The sequence below is a fragment of the Hibiscus syriacus genome, unplaced genomic scaffold, assembly GCF_006381635.1.
Source record: "Hibiscus syriacus cultivar Baekdansim isolate YM2019G1 unplaced genomic scaffold, ASM638163v2 tig00112069_pilon, whole genome shotgun sequence".
Lineage (NCBI taxonomy): Eukaryota > Viridiplantae > Streptophyta > Magnoliopsida > Malvales > Malvaceae > Hibiscus > Hibiscus syriacus.
Window position 1 is genome coordinate 114,676 of NW_024063247.1, and position 7,047 is coordinate 121,722.

General features: G+C 36.5%; 1 pseudogene; it reads left to right on the forward strand.

The window, feature by feature from the left end:
• Window positions 1-2,528: 2,528 nt before the first annotated feature.
• On the forward strand, window positions 2,529-6,534 carry LOC120174356 (annotated as a pseudogene).
• Window positions 6,535-7,047: the final 513 nt, after the last annotated feature.

Below are 7,047 nucleotides of genomic sequence, written 5' to 3' on the forward strand. Positions count from 1 at the left end.
AAACTAATACGTACGTGTTGCTATAGTCTCTCCGCTCTGCTCATGCTCGTGAAATTACATGTTTTTACACATACTACGTGCATTTATTATTCTTAGACAAAATGTATATATTTTTATATTTTGAATCATTTTTCTTTTTCTTTCATTTCAACAACTTACAAAAATTAATTAAAAAATACTTCCTACAAAACACGCTTGTAAACATACCACCAAAAAATGATTCTTATAAAATGTGTGATTATCTACGTGATAAAAAAATATCAATCCAAAAAATAATTGAATATGAGAGGTAAAATGAAAATAGTATTTTATTCAAAAATATTTGGGTAAAAAACCAAAAATAATAAGAGAAAAATAACGAAATTTAGGGTATGTTTGTTTAGCTGTAATTGGTTTTCCAGAAAATGAATTACTGGAATTTGAATTACTGGAAAATGAATTACTGGAATTTGAATTCTAGAAAATGAATTACATTTCTGTAAAATGAATTACATTTCTGGAAAATGAATTACATTTCTGGAAAACATCTGGAAAACGTTTTATGATGTTTGGAATATATTATTTAAACATTTTTTCGGTATATTTTAGTGAAATAAAATTTTATAAATTATATTAATTATTTATTAAAGTAATAGTACTATATTATATTTTAAAAATATTAATTAGTATATTTTAATATCTTTACTAAAATATTATTGAAATATATAAATAATATTATTCATTATTAAATATATAAAAAAATTATTATATATTATTAAAATAAAAATATAATATCTTATATTATTATAATATAATTGATTATTTTATATAATATTAAAAATATAATATTATATTATTATAAATATTAATAAATATATTTTAAATATTTTAATAATTAATATTTTGATGAAAATGATATTAAAATATTTATTAATATTAAATTCATAAAATAAAATTATTTTGAGTATTTTTGTTTTGAAGTGAAAAGTTCTGAAAATGACTTCCCGTAAGTCATTTTACAGAAAACACAAAGGAAATTCTGTTACTAGGAAAATGAATTACATTCCGGAAAACGAATTACGTGAAACAAACACGGGAAAACGTTTTTCGGAAAACGAATTACGTGAAAAAAACACGAAAAACATTTTCTGAAAAACGAATTACGTGAAACAAACACGAAAATTCGGGGAAAATCAATTTCGTAATTCCAATTACGGAAAAAACAGACCCTTAAATAATAAAGAAAGAGAAAAATCAAAGCTTTGGCGTTGATTACATAGGGATAGGGAGTTTGGTGGAACTTTTCCAAAGTGGCATTGTTTTTAGATGCGTTTGGTCAACCTTGTCCAAGGCCAAGTTGGGGAGTCATTAAATTCCTAGGCTGCCCTTTTTATGTCCACCACCTGTAATAAAAATAACACAACCACAATTAAGGACAGGCACGAGTCGGGTTTGAATTTAGTTTCGGCTATTCAAATGCAATCTAAAAAATTTACATCATTCATTCGATTTGATTTGAGTCGAAAAAAATATAATTTTCACCCGATTCGAATTTGATTTTATTTTTTGAGATAAAATTCAAACTCAAGTCGATTCAACCTGAAATAATAAAAATATTATTTTTATTCAATAAAAATAGTGATTTAATTTTAAAAAATAATATATAAAGAGATATTATTGTAATTATTTCAAAATATAAGGTAAAATTATATTTTTTTTTCGATTGGATCGGATCGAATATTTTTCACCCTAAACCTGAATCTGACTCAACTCAAACATTATCTTTAAAAAACCTGACCCAATCCGATCTGAACCATAAATTTTTAACAAAACTGACCTGATCAAATCAAATCATATCGAAATCTATCAAATTCGAATCTCATATCTATCTATATCCACAATAATAATCAATAAGGTCAGATCAGAACCTATAGTCTCATGCCCATCCATCCATACCCACACTGGTAACACCCCCCTCCCCAATTTAATCCCTTCTTCCTTGGTTGGCTCCCAAAAACTAGAAACAAAGTATCCCTCAAATAAATAATAATTTTTTACCCCTTTAAATAATATGAAAATTATTAAAAGAAAAAGGGAAAGAAGCAGACAAAGACAAACAAGACCCCAACAACGAAAAAGAGAAATAAAGAAATTGGTTGGAAATGAAATTAAACAAAATAAATAAATGAAAGTGATACCAAAATTATAACCTTTTAAGGAGCGTGATTTCATTCTCCAATCATCTGTTCGTGACAACCAGTATCAGGTAGTAAATGTTTTCGTACTTTGGACTCTCGCCTTACCTCATTGCTCCAGTTTACACCAAGCCATCAACATCTCCCTCTTCCCTTTCTCTTCCACGCTCAGCTCGACGGCGCGTCAGTACAATACTCACCCCCCCTTTATCGTATTCTCTTTATTTCTCCCTTCCCCTACGTCTCTACCCATTTCACTTCTCTTTTTCTCACTTTGAAATTTCTTCTGCTAAAGAAAAAAAAAAGACCCAATAACTAAAACTGCATGGAATGTCGCCTGGAAGTCGAGATCTGGCCGGTGCCGGCGGATTTCCCCGGATAAATGCGAGAACCCATAAAGTGCTGTCGTTTTGATCATCCAGGGGAACGAGGAGGAGAGGAAGGAAAATGATGACAAAAACAACACGACATCAACAGCAACAAAGACAAAGACAAGAAGTAGAATCTTTCAGTGAAGCTTAGAAAAGTGTTGCCAGATCGTCCATCTTTTATTTTTATTTTTATTTTTAACTATCTCTGCAATGGCTGCCACAACTAATAGAACAACCACCCCGGTGGACTCAGCCTCGGCCGACGAGTTAGCAGCTAAGGCCTTGCTCAAAAGGTACGATGGGTTAGTTATGGTTCGAACCAAGGCTATCAAAGGTAAAGGAGCTTGGTACTGGGCTCATCTCGAGCCCATGCTCGTTCACAACACCGATACCGGACTCCCCAAAGCTGTGAAGCTCCGGTGTTCTTTATGCAACGCCGTTTTCTCAGCTTCCAATCCTTCGAGAACAGCTTCGGAGCATCTAAAGCGGGGAAGTTGTCCCAACTTCAACTCTCTTGCTAAACCCATTTCATCTGTTTCTCCATCTCCGACGACGGTGGAAACTCCAACTGCAACTCAAAGCAATAGAAAACGAAGTGCATCTTCGGTTACTGTAACCGCCACTGGCGGTGTCCTAGTTTCATCGGGTTCGGGTTGTTCATATCAGGCTACACCTTTAGCTATTGTTGATCCTTCAAGGTTCTGTGGGGAGTTAGCTTACTCTCCGTCGCCAGGGGTGGTTGTGACGCCGAGTGGTGGAAATTTGTTACCGCAACACCAGCAACATTTGGTTTTGTCAGGAGGGAGAGAGGATTTGGGTGCTTTGGCTATGTTGGAAGATAGTGTAAAGAAGCTAAAAAGTCCTAAAGCATCACCTGGGCCAACTTTAAGCAAGTCCCGGATTGAGTGTGCGGTTGGTTTTCTAGCTGATTGGATTTATGAGTGTTGTGGGTCGGTTTCATTTTCGAGTCTCGAACATCCAAAGTTCAGAGCTTTTCTTAATCAGGTTGGCTTGCCACCGGTTTCAACGAGGGAGCTTGTTGGGAGTAGAGTGGATGTTAAGTACGAGGAAGTGAAAGCTGAATCCGAGGCAAGGATTCGAGACGCCATGTTCTTTCAGGTCGCAGCTGATGGGTGGAATGTTAAGAGCTTTCCCAGTGGAGAAGAGAGGTTGGTGAATTTGACCGTGAATTTGCCAAATGGGACTAGTTTGTATAGAAGAGCAGTTTTTCTCACTGGTTCAGTTCCTTCTACATATGCAGAGGAGGTGTTGTGGGAGACAATAACGGGGATTTGTGGGAATGCTGTGCAGCAATGTGCAGGCGTTGTTGCTGACAAGTTCAAGGCTAAAGCATTGAGGAATTTGGAGAATCAGCATCATTGGATGGTTAATCTTTCATGCCAGTTTCAGGGTTTTAATAGTTTGATTAAGGACTTCAGCAAGGAGCTTCCTTTGTTCAAGACAGTGACCGAGAATGCGTTAAAGCTCGCAAATTTCATAAACGACACGAGTCAAATTCGGAGTAGCTTTCAGAAGTATCAGCTGCAAGAGTGTGGGAGTTCCAGGTTATTGAGAGTGCCCTTGCGTGATCATGAAAGCTTGAATTTCGGACCTGTGTATACAATGGTTGAAGATATACTCAACTCAGCTCAGGCACTTCAGTTGTTTTTGCTTGATGAAACATATAAGATGTTATCCATGGAGGATCCACTGCCAGGGAAGTTGCAGAGATGATTCGAGACATGGGGTTTTGGAATGACTTAGAAGCAGTACATTCATTGGTTAAATTGATCAAAGAAATGGCTTATGAGATTGAGACCGAAAAGCTGCTAGTTGGGCAATGCCTGCCACTTTGGGATGATCTTAGGAACAAGGTGAAGGATTGGTGTTCAAAGTATCAGATTGTAGAAGGTCCAGCAGAGAAAGTGGTCGAAAGGCGGTTCAAGAAGAACTACCATCCGGCTTGGGCTGCTGCGTATATACTTGATCCACTTTATTTGATTAAGGACATGAGTGGGAAGTACCTTCCCCCATTCAAATGCTTGACACCTGAGCAAGAAAAGGATGTCGATAAGCTTATAACCAGGCTTGTATCCAGGGAGGAAGCTCATATTGCTCTTATGGAACTTATGAAATGGAGAACAGAAGGGCTTGATCCCATATATGCACGAGCTGTGCAGATGAAGGAAAGAGATCCGATCACGGGGAAAATGAAAATTGTTAACCCGCAGAGCAGTAGGCTTGTGTGGGAAACTTATCTTACCGAGTTCAAGTTCCTAGGGAAAGTTGCAGTTAGGCTTATTTTCCTCCATGCAACTTCATGTGGATTCAAATGCAGTTGGTCTTTGTTGAGATGGATGGCTGCACATGGACATTCAAGGGTAAGCATGGAGAGGGCTCAAAAGTTGATCTTTATCGCAGCACACAACAAGCTGGAGAGGCGTGATATTTCCAGTGACGAAGAGAAGGATGCAGACCTGTTCGCATTGGCAAACGGTGAGGATGACGTGTTGAATGAGGTTCTAGTTGAAACATCCCAGTGTGACATTTTTCTCAACTTTTTTCCTCATTTCTTTAGAAATTTAAAAATTTGTAGGATTTTTTAAATACATTTTACTAGTTTTACTTATGTTAGAAGATTTTGGGAGAGCCAGGTGGGAGGAAGAGGGCATTCATTGGGGTTAAACATTGTATTCCTACCACTGCTGAGCCTCACAGTTTGAGCATTTTCGATCTTTTACCGGAGGTTGATTTTGGGGCGTTTGAATTTGCACAAGGAGAGTCTTCTTGTTTGTTAAGATAGAGAATGCTGCTTGAATAGAATTTGAAGAACAGGAAGAACATTGTAAATTTTTTTTCCTCTAGCATTTTTTTATAAGAAATAATATCTATAAAGGGGAATGATTTATGATTTCTCTTTTGCTTCGTAGCATAACTTCAAATTTTCTTTTGAGGTTTACATACAAGTCATGATTAGACATGAAGCACATGTGCGATCTAATTTGGTTTATGTACTATATTTCTCGTCTAGATTGATTCACCATTCTAGTGTTCTTCATGAAATAATTGATGTTTTAAAATCAGTTTACCTTTCTGTCTGAAAAAGTTTGTAACATTGTTTCTTTATTTAGATCTTCAAGTGGAATTCAACTATTGTTATTGATATAATGAACAGCTGGTCACTTGTTTCCAATATTTACTTGAATTGTGGACCTTTGTATGATCATCTTACTTCATAAACAAGCTTGAACAACACTCTTTCTTCGAATTCACACGTCTGGTTTTGCTATCATTTGAGCTTTGAGTGCATGAAAAAAAATGATTGTGGGAAGGCTTTTCCTGAAAAACCTTTCACTATTTCTAGTCTTGTGGTATTTGAACTTCAATGCTGGATGGTCCATCATAGGTGCCTGTAGGACTTTCCAGTTTTTACTAACTGTATATTGAATGAAGTTCCGAGCTTAGGTTCTTCTTATAGCCAAAACATGTAAATTGCTGTGCTTTGAATGTCCGTTGTGTTTGGTTTTGTGACTTATGATGCAAGCAACCATTCTTTCGGTAGGTTGAGAACTACTTTGAAACTAGATAGGTCCATTGCTGGGTGAAAACTAAACTATTTGAAACATATGTTTGAGAACTTTGATGAAAATCAATCATTGTAAGTTTGAACATGAAACCAGCAATGAAGTTTTAATTGTGCTGAATGTCCTTTTTGGTTGGCAGAAGCATGTGACAAAGATATTGTCGGACCGGAGATACCACTGTGAAAGATAGATGCGTTACGATTGTCGGATCATGATTAGAGAGGAATTTGGCTGAAGGATCCAAGGATGTGAAGCTTTTGACAGAGAGGTACGCCTGTGATGAGCAATTTCAGTGGAGAGCAAAGCACTGTTCAATAGGGTGGGTCAGCAAACCTCGGAAGGACATGAAGACCAGACCATTCTAGCTGGAGAACCACTTCTAACTGTTTCCATCTTATCTTACAAATCTCCTGTTTTTTGCCTTTGGGAGAGTAGATTGGCCCACCATGACTGAAGTGCAAGTCCTTTTCTAAAGCTTTGGTTGTTTATTTTTTTGCACATCAAATCACCTTTGGGGTATGATGTTCATGCAGACTCATTGGCTGATTCATCGGTCACCACCACCACGAGCCCCATTCATCAGTTCCGCATTCCTCTTGAAATTAAGTTGGTAACTGAAGCATGAACTTGTAGATTTCATGGTCTAGGAAAAAGAACAAAAAGAAATGGCTCAGTGAGAGAATACAACATGCAGATATGTGGCAAAACGTGGACAAAAAAAGTGAAAAGGGGAAAGCCATTGAATTGCATATATATATATATATATATAAGGGCAGGTAATTAGTGAATTGACAATGGCAGGGCAGGTCATCAACCATTGCACTTTCTTCAAATTATAGTAAGCCATCACTGTTTGAATGTTGGAACCCTTCATGGAAACCAAATACAGATTATTCAAGAAAATATCAGCAGCTTTCC